The 14,670-nt window shown below is 45.4% G+C and overlaps 1 protein-coding gene across 1 annotated transcript in view; it reads right to left on the bottom strand.

Annotated features, from left to right (window-relative positions):
- The window catches only part of LOC144781932 (leucine-rich repeat and fibronectin type III domain-containing protein 1-like protein), a 568,434-nt gene that overhangs the window by 238,134 nt on the left and 315,630 nt on the right, over positions 1-14,670 (bottom strand). The gene's annotated exons all lie outside the window — the stretch shown is intronic.

Below are 14,670 nucleotides of genomic sequence, written 5' to 3'. Positions count from 1 at the left end.
GTAGTGAAAGTGTTTTTGTAAAATTAAAAAAAGATTGGGAACGTCATTCCTAACAGATTCCGCCCACTTTGACCACTACTCCTGGATGGATGACATAGATAATTTAGCCTGACTACCTGGAATCATTACATGCAGTGGAAGCCCAGCTGTCACCCATGGGTGGCCCATTAATAGCATTTATTAATGAGACCCACAGAGACCGACTCAATCATTCAGAACCACCAATCAATATAAATTACATGCATTCTGCCTTTCTCTCTCCACTTCCTGTCATTTCATGATAATGCCCTGTGAATTATGACAGGATAAGAGCACAGCTAACTTCACTCATGCACAAAAACAAAATGGTTCCCACATATGCTGCATGCAATGTGTTGAGTACGCTTCCAACCAAGAAGCATGCCCCCGTAGTATAGCATGTTACTCTTCTGCGGATGTATGACATTACAACGCATGCTTTTACATCGAATGCCTTTACAACGCGGTTTTTACAACGCAAACCTTTACAACGCATAGCGCCTTGGGGTGCTGGATAGTGAATAGTTTAATTTACTATTCCAACTCCAGTCCCCGTGGACACTAGGGAAGGAGTTGGATAGTAAATTAAACTTATTCCCTATGCTAGAGCGCCCCCAAGCGCAATGCGTTGTAATGGTTTGCGTTGTAAAGGCATTGCGTGGTAAAAGTTGCGTTGTAAAGGATGTTTCCCCTCTTCTGCTAATACATTTCAACGCCTTGTCTGGGGTGTTATACACAATACATTACTCAGTACTGAGTACATTAATAAAAGAGTGACTAGAATTTTAAAATGCATATCTTTCAACTGAACTTCCTCAACGTGATTCTAACTTGTAGCGGAGCACAGGCATTTAGAAACAGTGAGTTCATGTCTTTTTTCCTGAAGATGAGGCAGTCTTGTTGAGGGTAGAAACACAGATCTTGGACCCCACAATATTGACTTCTATTTCAGCTGTAGCTTGTTCAAGGTGTCTGAAGCAGATTTTATCTTAGTGATCAGAGCACACACTCACTTGTCGTTGCCGACGCATTTAAGGGATTTCCTGTCGCTTGATGCGAGTCAAATGAGAACAGATCCAGCTTGAACCTCTGAAATTGGCAGAAGAGAGAAAAAGATGACCTAGAGAAGGGAGGAGTCACAGATCTCTCCTCCTCAACAGAGGTAACTGAACAGGATATCATAGTCTACGCTGTCAAGGGCTATACTAAAAGGCATCACTCATCCTTTTTAGGTGCATCTAATGGGAGTGGCTCAGATTGAATTAGATGCTATTTTGGTTTTAAGCCCAGAACTGAAACCATGCAGTTATTGTTAAGACAATCCTATCCAGGACCCACAGTTCACCCCAACAGATACCTTTGAAGAGCCAGACTTGCACTAGACTGACCTCCGCTTATCCCGTATTGCTGTTCACTCTTGCTTGATGCTTCTGTCAACCAGCAGCGGCTTCTCCCCTATAGCGAGTAGCATCGCCCCCCCCCAAAAAACGGCACGAAAGGAAGAAAAAAACAAGACTCGTTTTATTTTTTCTTTCCAGACGAGTCTTGGGGGCGGTGCTTGGGGTGAAAGGCACTGAGGAGAGTGGCAGTGCACTCTCTTCACTGCGCATAACGGTTAGACCAACCGTCTCAGGCCTGCCAAATCATAACTTGCAGTGAAAGCTCTCCCCAACCCAGCAACGTTGCTGGGTTGATGAGAGCAGGCACAGACTCCCAGTCTGTCCTGGACCACAAATTAAAGGTGCTCAGGCCAATCCTGGAGCTGCTCTCATGTGTGAGTTAAGCTACAGGATTGGCCACAGGGCATTATTGGAGCCTGTGCCTTTCTGCAGTGAAGAGGAGCAGAAGAGCATGACAGGAAGACTGCAGGTAAGTTTTATTTTTATTGATTCCCCCGATCACTATGCCCTTTCCCCCCGCCCACCTGCCCTGTTGCTTATTCAGCCTACCGGCCTCTCCTGCTGTCAACAGTCTTCCATTTGCAAACTAACTACGCTCCGTCACCGGTTTGAATCTGTTCCCTCTGCCCTAAGGTTGAAAAGATTCACCTGCTCCTGCGTAATGCAGGAGTTCTCAAAATAAGTAAAGTACAGCAACCATTCATTCCAAAAGAAGCAGCCCGTCAGCTGTGGCTGAAAAGTGGGTAAGCCTTGTGGATCCTTGCGGGCACTGAGAATGCAATGATGATGGTCAGAGAGGATTAGGGAAATTAAAAGGGAACACAGACAGTGGGTTGAAGATCATTGGTAAAATAAACACCATGGTCACAGAGTGGTTGGCCACTCTATTGCTTGCAATGTATCTCTTGAGGAAAATATTGTGCCAGCTTTATCAACCTCCCACTAAGTTGAAAGGTAAGTATAATTACTTTTATTGCTCCACTTAGACTTAACCCCTTCCACTCAGGGCTAATTCCCCCGCAGTGTGGGAGGGGAAGGGCCGCGCGTGGCGCCGCGGTGCTCGTGACGTCATGCTGCACAGCAGAGGGTGCTCATGATGAGCTGAGCGCGTCACTCCTGTAGAACACCCGCACAGGAGGGTCATTGGCCCCGCGTGGGCGTTCCGCTGCAGTTTTGACGAACTCAGCTCGTCATGAGCACAGCTCCAGTGTGCCTCATGACGAACTGAGCTAGTCATAAGCATCGAAGGTGTTAATAATAATAATTCCACATTTGTAAATCACAAACTTATGACCCCGAAGGGTATGCAGGTGCTGGGGGCTGTTGAAGGAATTAAGTGAGCTATTGCCCAGTCAAATGATGCTGAGCTGAGCTGCCGCTGGGGATAAAACTATGAGCCTACGGAGTCAGTCAATGTGGTCTCTGTGTAAATATTGGTGATTTAAGAATAGTAGTGAATAATTTACCATACAAAGCAGTGGTAGGTTAATGTAGAGGATGCAGTATTATTGTGGGTCAATACTGCAGAACTCTATATAGTGCCACACAAATAATTGTAGAAGTATTAGTTGACTGATAGGTCATTAGCTTTTGACTTCTTCTTGAGACTTTCATAGGCAAACAAACTAGAGGAAATGTGTCTTCAGAACTGCGTTAATCACCTCTATGAACTGGATTAACTTCGTCCCTAAACACGGTTTACCTTTGGAGTTCCTCTGGTAGGTAGTTACATTTATTGTTTCAAGTTATTAAAAACCGTCACAATATAACAAGCGACGTAGAATAGTGTGATATTGTAAAAACGACAGATAAAAAGCCTAAATAGCGATTTCCATAAAGTGCAAAACGACAGAGTAGAATAATATCGCATTGCATGACAAGTAGAAATCCGACTTCAGTAAAATGTCAAGAGTCTGGGTAGAATGATGCAGCATTATAAAAACGACAAGTGACTCGAAGAAAGACCAGATCCTCTTCCGTGCCAGTGCCTCAATTATGAATAAATTAAAATCAATTCTAAAAGGCGAAAGAAAGATCTTGAGCATTCCCACACTTTTACACCATTAATACTTAAAAATTTAATGGAGCGAGGGCCAAAAGTTTTTCACTTTCTTTAAGAAATTTCACACCCCTGTCTACTAGTTGTTGGTTCAGACTGCTCAGGAGAGCAGAAACAACAGTGTTGCAGTCCCTCATGCTGAGACTGCAAAACAGCGGTTTTAGGCAAAAATCTCTCAAATGTTTTAAAACTGGGCAAACTCATATCATGTGTAGTAATGTCTCCTTCTAGAAGTTACATAGCCAACAATGTTGATCAATGGATCCAGTTAGTCTTCTGAATTTGTAGGCCTTTAAAAAGATGAGCCCACATCTCAGTCTCATTAACTCTCTCTTGATTGATTTTTTATATGGGAGGCTGGAAACGCGGCTCTCCCTGGATCTAGATATAGGGGGTCACATAGATTGGCGTGTGTCTTCAGGGACAGTTCCTGGATATCTGTGATCCTTGATTGGATCCTTGCCGATATTAGCAACAATTATGCTGAGAGCTTTGCGGGCAAGGTAGGAAGTGAAATAATCAGCATCTCCAAGGCTTTCGTTGTATCCCTCAAGTATCATTCCCATGGTGAAAAATAATGTAGGATGCCTCGAAGGATCATTTCCTTTAATGAGCCTGAGTCTGCCATTCTCAACTTTCCATAGCATCCAGGGAATCTTGCTTTAGGTAATAATATCTGTTTACAGAACCCAAATTCCAGTCGAACCCGTGACAACGGGGCCGCCTTAGGAAGGTTAAAAGGTCACCTGTAACACCTCAATTGGGCTTTGTCCAGCCAAACAGAAATATTTTCATTAAAAATCAAAGTTCCATACGCAAGAGTGGGTATGAATTTGGCGTTAATTACATTACATAGGCCAGTGAGATCAGGATCATTTAATGACGAGGCTAACCTCTTAAAATTCATTATCATGGACACTTTAAGATGCTCTAAGTGTGTAGCATGGAGCCACAGGAGTTAAAATAGATGTACAAGTATTTTAAGCAGGTTACTTGCTCAATCACTACTTCGTTTAAGCTAAAATTAAATTTAGCCGTCTGCTTGTTTCTCATTCCACAGGCCATTATTTTCGTTTCGTTGTAGTTGGTGTCAAGCTTATTTTCTACACAGTAACCTGCAAGGGCCACCAATAAACGCAGAAGTCCTACCGCTGTATGGTTGAAAAGTAGAGTGTCATCCACCTACTGTAGACAAAGTATGTGATGCCCAGCCAACTTCGGTGGTACTGCATTTGCTGCCTCTAGTGCTTTATTAACCCCTTCCATGCTGATGACGAACCCCAGCCGTCACGCTCCACGGTGCTCGTGTGCTGATGACGGCTGGGGTTCGTCACGGCCCGCCCTGTTCTTTTGTTTACCGCACAACGGCGGAATCGGCCCAGCATGGAAGGGGTTATTGTCTGCCAGGTAGAGATTAAACAGCAATGGCGCCAGAACACAGCATTGGTCCACTACTGTGGAAGTCTCGATTATATGAGTAGTGACTATCAGGTGTTATTTTTACTTTTACCCATGTGTCAGTGTATAGGCTTATGACAGCGACCAAGAGGCCTTCAGTTTTTCTGGGATCTTTTGCTGTGGATTTTTCTTGTGACTCGATTGGACTGTGCCTTTTCTATCACAGCATGCTCACTAAAGTTCTGAAATCTGGACATTTAAACCAAGGTCGCCATCTTTGAAACACAACCATTGTTGACTAAGGTAAGAACGGAATTGCCTGTTCGGAAAGCATTGTTATTCTTGTGTGCACTTCTGTTTTAATGTGCTTGCTCTTCTTCTTTTTCAGCATTTACTGTCGTGGTATTTTGCACAGCTAGTCCCTGAGTGGTTTCTTATCACATCATCTCGATTCATTACCAAAAAGAAACCATAACCCAGCAACTTGGATTTACTCATTATTCTTCCCTCAGGGATGTCTCATAATAGCTAGATTTGTGACCCTGATTGAACAGGGTCAAGGGGCTACTGGTTGTTATGGTGGGTATGCAGCCTGGAATTTTAAATTGGCGCGAGTCTTTTTTCTCTAAGACCTTATAGGTTGCTTCTGTCTGCCTGACCCTGACACATTGAGATAAATCAAAACTGTAACAGTGCCGACTTCATGATAATGTGAGCTTGGTTTGACCGAGGGTCTGAAAAAACGCGCCAGCCAAAAGTCAGTGTCAAAAGGGTGGCGGGCACTAATGAGGCCGAAGGGATGTGAAATGGCGCAATCAGAGGTAAAACTTTGCAGACGTTCTGGAACCTTCCACGCCCTCGACCAAGCCACAGCTGCAGCGCACATTAATACCATAAGGCGTGCTAATCTTACGCTTCCATTTCCAAATAGCAATGCACATCCCAGTTCATTGCACAGCTAATAACACTGCTCTCAATGCTGGTATTAGACACAGTGCGCCGCCGAGAGTCAGGCATTCCGTTAACTGGGTGACCATTAGCATTAGACTTCCTAGTTTAACATCTAAATTGCTTCTACATTTTGTAAAAGGCAAGAAAATGAGACACACATATTCTATTTTGAAGCTTTCCGCAGCTTCTTTATAATGACAACGGCCCTCATTTTGTGTGATATGCTTAGACCTTTCAAGTAATGTGCCATCTGAAAATTACTGGATAACGGTAATTTGGGGATGCAAAATTACATTGAGATCACCAGGAATGACCGATTACTTACCAGTAATATAATAATACTGGATTTTGTAAAGCGCAACAGCTACCTCGCGAGGAGGTGTCCCGGCGCTAGTAGAACACAGATGACCCGGTGCTAATGACGGACAAGCTAACGGGGTTGGATAAAGAGCCAAGTTTTCAGCAGTGTCTTAAAACAGGGTTCAGAAGGAGCCTGTTGAATTTCTTGTGGCAGAGTATTCCACAGAGCGGAGACGTTAGCCGAGAAGGTCCGACCGCCTAGTCGGGCCTTTTTCGTGCGTGGGACTGCCAATTGAACACGGCAATTGGACCGCAATGCACGGGTTTGGGAGTATCTGGGGAGGCGGTTTTTCAAGTATTCTGGACAGGAGCCATGCAGAGATCTGAACGCCAACGTCAGTGCTTTAAACTTTATTCTGCTGGCAACTGGCAGCCAGTGCAGGGATCGAAGATGCGGAGAGATTGACTGCTTGAGTGGAATTCGCAGTAACAGTCTCGCAGCCGCATTTTGAACTACCTGAAGCTTTTGTGTCAGGTATTTTGGTAGGCCTAGGTAGAGTCCGTTGGCATAATCCAGCCTTGAGGTAACAGTAGCATGGATAACCGTTTTTCGGCAGCTTTCTGGAAGGAGTCTGAGGATTTTTCGGAGATTTCTCAGTTTACTCATGCAACAGCCGGCAACTTGTTGGATATGGGAGGTAAAGGACATGCTATCATCCCATCTCACTCCAAGATTTTTTGCCGTGTGACTAGGTGAGGGGGCAGGGCCCATCTCCATCGGCCACCAAAGTTCTGACGCAGGAAGGGGGCCCTTGCCAAAAAAGATAACTTCGGTCTTATTGGCATTGAGTCTTAATTTATTTGCATTCATCCAATGTGCTACATCTTGGAGACAGCCTTTGAAGTTTGAAAAGGACTCTTGCGTGATCTCGGAATACGGAAATACCAACTGGGTGTCGTCGGCATACGAAATTGCCTTGACACCCCAGTTGGCGATTAGCGTAAAGAGAGGAGCAAGGTAGACGTTGAACAAAAGGGGGCTTAGGGCCGACTTCATTACTCTGAGTCTTAGACCTCCCCGTCACAGTCCTTACATACATCAGCGATAGCTCCTCCCCACAGATATTCCCAAGCTGAAACTCCCATGCTCCCATCCCTAGCCTCCAGTCCATGCTCACATCCTGTTGTTAGGTTTGAAATTCCCATTCCTGCAATGCGCCTGTTTCATGCTATATTAGGTTATCAGTGTGTGGCTAAATAGACGCCATTTTTAATCACGTTATGCAACCCACTGAGTTATTCCCGTAAATGTGCAGGCTTCAGTTAGCGAGGATGACTCTATTTTGTATTTCGTAATCCCTATTAGCCTGCTTAGACTGTGCCTGAACTAGGCCTCATTACTCATATTGCTTGCCTCAGCAGAACACTGTATTTTGTTATTATTTTCTCTTCTGTTCAAGGCAGTTCCTCGACTTACTAATGAATAGGCCATTCTGCCCTCACATACCTATTTGAGTGTGTAGTTCTGCTCCCGCGTTAGGAGATGCTGAGGCTTTGCGCAGTAACCTTGAGTTACCGATAACATGTACCCATCTGGCAGGTGGTAGCTCATCCCTCTGTGCCCTCTTTGTTCATGTTCGGCCCAGGCCAGTAACTTTCCACTGTGGGCGTGGTTGGAGGACCTTGGAAGATTCATTATGTGTTGTAGTCTGTTGGAGAGCCAGTCCCTCTGCAGACATTTTAGGGTGTAGGTCAGATTGGACTACTCTGCAGAGTATTGTTAATAAATATATGTTTGTATTCTCTACTGTCTGACCGGCCTATTCTTGGGAAGGCATAGCACTTGGTTGTAAGTAACCCGGGTGGCCCCTAAAAGCCATTTCCTTCACTGTGACACATAACCCCTGACCTTACCTTCCAACATCCTGTACCACAAAGCACAAGAAGCCAAAACAGAGAGGGAGGGATGGAAACCAGGTCTGTGACGGGGAGGTCTAAGACTCGGAGTAATGAATATTACCGGTAAGTTTGACTGGCTGCACCCGAACTTCCCTACTGGCTCCAGGATTTATGGAAGAAAGGGACAACCCGGCCACGGCCCCTACCACGAAAGGGTAGAGTGGCCATTTTAGGCTGAAATGCCTGACAAACGCCCGCTTATAGCCAATAAACTTTCCCTTCTGTTTAGACTGAACAGGAGCCAACAATTTCTTGTCCTCCACTGTGTTTTTTAATCATAGCTTCCAAGGGGTTCCAAAACAGTTTGGAGCATGTGAAAGGAATCTCCATGGGTGCATTTTTTTGAGCTGCCTCCGCCTTCCAAGTCTTGAGCCATAACTGCCGCCTAGCTGCCATGAGGCCCCAGCAGCGGCAACTGAAGCACTAAGGGAGTCAAAAGACAAGTTGGACAAGAAACGCAACTGCTACTCCAACATAATCAAATATTCTGAGGGATCCTCCTCCTGAAACAGCTGCTCTGAGACACTTGATAGTCTTTCTGCAGCGACTGAACCAGATAACTGGTATATGTATCAGATCTAACAGCCAGATTGGAAGCCACTAAAGATCTTTTCAGAGCCCCTCAACCCACCAAACACACAGCTGACTCCAGCTGCCTAGCGCCCAAGTCTGAATGCGGAACAGAAACAGAGGTAGGTGGAATCCATGAAGTGGTCGGAACCCATGATCATGATTCTAGTCAAAGCATTGCTAAAAACCTGCTAAAACAATGGGGCTCTATTGGTCACGATGGAAGAATCATGGACAACCATGGTTTGTCAACAATCATAACAATGTGTGTTAAGCCACAGCTCAGCAGGTTGATGAATCCTGCCTGGCCCACACACTTCAAGGACCGGTCTTTCCTATGCTGGGTGCATCCATGATGTATTTCTCATGGATGCCCTGCTATGAAAGGGTGCCAATTAGCCTTGACACAGAAAGAGGCTAACCAAAGGAGGAAAGAGTGACTGAGAAGCGAGAATAACAGAAGCAGGGAGGAGGGAACAGGAAGGGGTGGAGGGAGCAAAGATACAAGGTAAGGGGCGAGGCAGGGGATGACGACGAAGGAGAAAAAGCGAAGGAATTAATGGAGGATGGATGACAAAGGAAGGAAGTGTGACGAAAAGGTGGAAGGCAAAGGGATATAAAAAGAAGGAGCTTGAGAAACAGGGCAAACATTGTAAAAGAGGGAAATAAAATAAAGGGAGAATAGGGATAAGGGAGAGAAAGGAGGAAGCAGAGAAAGAAAAGGGATATTTAAATCACCAGAGAATAAAGGCAGTGGATTGAGCGAAACAGTATGAGATGGCGGGTGGAGAGGCAAGAGGGGTGGAGACTGGATGTCCGGAGAAGCAAATCGGTGCAGAGAAGTGAAGAGAAAGCTCCCCGGGGACCCGCCAGCACCAGCCTGGTTGCAAGTGGCACCAAGGGAACAGAATAGGCTCGCGGAGCCAGAGACACCTCTGTGTCTGGCCAGCCGAGGCCGAGCACAGAGGGGGCTGGCAGGGACCCTGGTCAGCCTGGTGTAGAGCAAGTGACGAGGCTTGGCTTGGCTTGGATGGTGGGCATATGGAGGGGAGGGCAGCCTGGGCTCCTTCTGTGCCTAAGCAAACCAGGCCGGGCAACACGAACTGCTGAATAGGCCCCAGTGCGGGTTTACATTAGGGCGCACTGGCGTCTTCGTGCGTGTGATGCAGGAAGGTAATCAAGGAGAAACAAATGGGGACTGAAAGAAGGAGGGAAAAAGTAGGCAACAAAAATAATTGTTAAGGTCATGGAGCGATTGAGTGCCAGGTGCTGCTGTTTACAGACTTGCTGCAGATTTAAGACCCCCGTTTTCAAGCGACACAAAGGCGAGATTTCATTAAATCAGAAAAAAACAGAACGGCTGCTGCGGGCAAGAGAACAGCAGGAGAAATTCCACTTCCACGAAAAATATGTCAGTGGCCTAGAAGTTTCAAGCTGGCATCAACGCAGGCACAGAGGATGCCAAATCTTCCACTGATCGCCTTCCCCTGGGCACCCCTCCCAGTCTCTTTCCTCGCGCTGTCAAGCTACTGCAACTGGCATTGATTACAAAACAAAGGAGGGGCAGGGCACAAGTACTTCAAACAGAGGTAGCCAGGAGGATCAGCTGCTACCCCTGGCTTGCGCGTCAATAGCCCTGGCAGGCTGGCACTGCCCTACCCTTGCGGGTCCTGGACTCGGGGATGACAGGAATATTAAACCAGACCCTAGGAGCCGCGTTTAACATGTGCAGTTTTAAACCCTTGGCCTTCCTGGTTCAGCCCAGCAGCAACACAAGTTCATAGCGACCTCAGGCCGGGTAAAGGGGTCAACCCTCTGACATTACTGAAGAGCCAGAGTGCAATATCACTTCCACTTCGCCAGAAATTTTTGTGACGTAACGTCCATGGCAGGTCTGAGATCACCCATTGAACTTTCCATGCTGTGAATGGAGGGAGTGAAATATTAAAGGGGGAGGGCAGGGGGAGTAAAACGAGTGCTGCGGGGGGAGGGGGGCTGAGGGAGAGAGGGGAAGCAAGAGGGAGAAAATGAGAAGTGGATGGAAAAGGCAACCAAATGGGCAAAAGGGCACAACTGAAAGAAAGAGGAGTGCAAGAGGGTGAGAACTGAGTCACAGAGAAAGAAATGCGAGGGAAGAGGAAGAGATAAGTAAGTAGAGGGAGACAAAGGAGGGACAGAGAGAGAAGCAGGAGGGTGAAGAGAGAGAAAAAGCGAGGTAGACACGGGAACAGACAGGAGGGCAGTAAGCACACGGGAACAGAAGGAGTTAAACGAGGGGACAGAACAAAGACATGAGAGGGCAAGTAAAGAAAACAAGCACGTGCCTCGCGCTGAAAGTTTTTTTTTTTAAAAAGGCATACAGGCTGCAGCGGGAGAGAGAGGCGGAGGGGTTGACCCGCGAGTGGTGCGCGCGCGCTGGGGAGAGCAGTCTGCTCTTTTTGAAAGCACACACTCGTACTTGTGGCGCACCGCTGCACACTCCCGCAAGGCGTATGCCGACACAAGCACGAGTATGTGCTTGGAAAAAGAGTTGCATGACGGCTAAAGGTCTCATAGGCAGGGCATGCGCGCTGCATAGACGAGACCTAAAAAACAGGAACTTGGAAGGTAAGGTCAGGGGTTATGTGCCACAGGTTGTGGGCGTGGCCTGGAGGGTAGGGATGGGAGTAGGGGAGTTTCAGCTTGGGAATGTCTGTGGGAGGTGCTATCGCTCATGTTTGTAAGAACTGTGACGGAGAGGTCTGGCGAGGAGGTAATCCCTAATAAAATCGGCATTTACAGAGGAAATAGATGTTATCACACAGATGTATGTATGTAATATCCCAAATTCCGTTTTTTGCTGGCAACCAAATCTGACATGTTTGACCTGTTAAATGTCACCGTAAACATTGCTGCACATGTAATTACCGCATCACTCAGGATTCTGGATTGCGTCGGGAAGAGGCGTTACTGTCAAATGAGAAATTTCCCTAACAAGGAATAAGGGGCATGAACCTGATCTTGTAACCTGAGCTAAAATGGTATCCCTGTTTCACATTGCATTTTCCATGAGTGCGCCTGACAAACTCCTTGAAAATGTCATTCATTTATTGCGTAATTTACTAACTAGTAAGTAGTAAGATGTGAGTTAGTGTGAGCATATGACAGTTACTGGTGTTAATGAACAAAGTAGACACTCGGAAGAAACGTCAATGACCAGCCTCGCACATTTGTGAACATCCACAGAGTAGTGCAGTGTAGGGCTTTTCGCAAAAGTTTAAAAAAATACATGTAGAAATTGTGGAAAGTCCTAATTTACATACAAATGGTGCAGCGTAAACACTATGAAAATGGGGGGAAAAGACTAATCAATTTCAATTCAAAAGATGTCACATGGAGGAATAGAATGTAGTGGGGACGTTGTTTTTATTGCAGAAAACATTTGTGCAGATGGAAAAAATGCAAACTTTTAATTTTCTAATTCTATACATGCCTAATAATTAGGCATCCGATTTAGAACTGAGTGTTACTGTTAAATCTAACTATTCCAGGTACATGCAGTGAGTTCGGCAACAGTGGAATCACTGTTAGCAGTATTACCTATGCTACAATGACCCTAATTACGAGTTGGCCAGTACATTCTGACCCTTGCTTAAACCCCTGTTTACACACTGGTCAGAATTATGAGTTTGGCTGTTTTTAACACATCCGATAATTATCGGTTGAGTTAAATACCTCAGCTGCCATTAAATTTCAGCATACTTTAATAGAAGAAATTGTATGATATTTACCATACATTGAAGATTTTGGTGCATTAAACACCAAAATCCATGTTATTTCCCACAAACTTGTGAGAGGTTTTAATTATTGTACACTCTAAATAATGTATCGCATGGTATTTTTATTTTTCATGTGCGATAAATATCACCTAAAGTTGTAATCAGGGCCAACGTAGTATGTTAAGAGTTATTAGTCTGAAGTAATTCCACAGGTGCTCGTTCCACTGATGGCGACCCTATGCCATTCAAATACGCAAAGGATGATGGGAGGAATGCTTGCAAGGAGTCTAACCACTGGCAATCCCTTTGGGTAGTATCCCAACACAACTTTCTTATGCCCACCAATCCCCCTCAATGTGTGCACGGCTTTATGCAAATTCAGTCCTGACCATGTTCCAATAGGAACAGTCCAGTCAAAACTGCCAGGCCAAGTCCTCCCTGAACTGGAATACAAGCAACCCAGGACCGGTTTCACCCTGAGTGGAGCTCTTCAATCATGTGTAGCTTTGTTCTAGTGGCACAGTGAGCATGGGACTCATACCTTGGCATTCCCTCTGCCATTTACAGTTTTACAATCATACACCCAAGTTGACAGAAGGAATGCTTTCAATGAGTCAAATCACTGGCAGTCGCTCAGGGTAGCACCCCAACCAATCCTATTAGCTTTTTTGCTTTCTGGCACAGTCTTGTCCATCACGGCCGTCTCTCAATTAGCATAAACACAAACATGTCTCCTATGAGCTGGTATACAACTCCATCACTTTCAGTGTGTAGGTGAAGATGAGGGTGGGAGTAGGAAAAGAAATGGTGGCCAACTGTCAAGTCGCCTTGGCATGACGGGCCAGCCAGGAATCTTTTTTGCTGCCCAAAATGGCACCATGTTACAGAAGCACCTCCAACAGGAAGTTCTACTGAGCTGGTGGAGAAGTCTAAATGTGTTGAACTGGCTGTCGATGGGCCACTGAAGGTGGTGCCCAAAATGAGGGCTACATGTCTTTTCTATTCCAGAATACCAAAAATGTCTGGTGGGCACTTGTGGAATGTCCAGATTAAACAAACCTACCATTTACATATTTGGAAGTGTTACTTAGACAGCCGCGGCCCGTGGAGGGAGTTGGAGGGAGTTGCGGTGGGGCAGGCAGGCGAGGCGGGGGAGGGGCAGGGTGGGGGATGATAAACACCGGAATCTGGATGATTGCAGGTAAGTAAACAATTAAATTAATAAAACGAATTTCATTCCGTGCCCTGCATCGCATGTAGCCCAGATTCTGGTGTCCCCCACCCTGCCCCTCCCCCACCCCGCCTGCCTGCCCCACCGCAACTCCCTACACGGGCCGCGGCTATACTTAGACTGTTCATTTTAAAACAGCAGAAATTCAGAGCGGAGCACACAAGTTTAATGGATGATTAAGACACACCATCAACACGCATATGTTCATATGACAGATTTTGAGGAGCAGAAAATGTAGTCAGGGCCTTCTTTGTATATTACAATCACTTTAATTTAGAGGCACCTAGGGCATATGATCAGTTGCACGGTGATTGATCATAATTGATGTGGAGGGATGATATCTATTGAGACCCTCTTTTAAAGTACTGGTGGCCATTTTGAATGGTTATATTTCCACTGTGGCTAATAAGGTAAATCCTGTTTTGTGATCCAAATATGACATTCACTTGTCATGAGGGGTAAAGGTACGCCTAAGAAGGTTTGGGTTGAAGATAGTTACTGCACCCTTGTATGTAATTGTTTCATCACCCCACATAGAGGTAGTACGCGCTATATAAATGTTGCAATACAATACAATGCAATAGAAAAAGGCATATATCCACTATGCACAGAGATCTGTGAAGAAAAATGGAATTACTAATCTGCTAGAACTCAGTTGCTTAAAACAAATTCTTGTGATGAAATGCCCTGATCCTGTGTTCACATTTTTTATTCCTTGCTCAGTACTGCAAAGATGCCCACCATTTATTGGCCCAAAGAAGTTCTAGCCACAATACCATTTGAGCCTGAATAATTTTTAGTAATGCAATTCGGTTTATATGTAGTCATGCTTCAAAAGGACTGTGGATAATTAAATTGTATGGATGAAGTATGGCACCAGCACCATTGTTTACTTGGAAACCATTATGATAGATCTCACTATCTCGCTTACTCTATGCAAGTGTAGTCCTTACAACAATATCATGGGGCATTCATCTTAATGCGAGGTACAATATTGAAACACCTACCTTTTTGTGCATTCCAAAC

This window comes from Lissotriton helveticus, chromosome 9 (genome assembly GCF_964261635.1).
Source record: "Lissotriton helveticus chromosome 9, aLisHel1.1, whole genome shotgun sequence".
NCBI lineage: Eukaryota > Metazoa > Chordata > Amphibia > Caudata > Salamandridae > Lissotriton > Lissotriton helveticus.
Note: the sequence above shows the minus strand (reverse complement) of the source record. Positions and strands in the feature narration are given on the sequence as shown.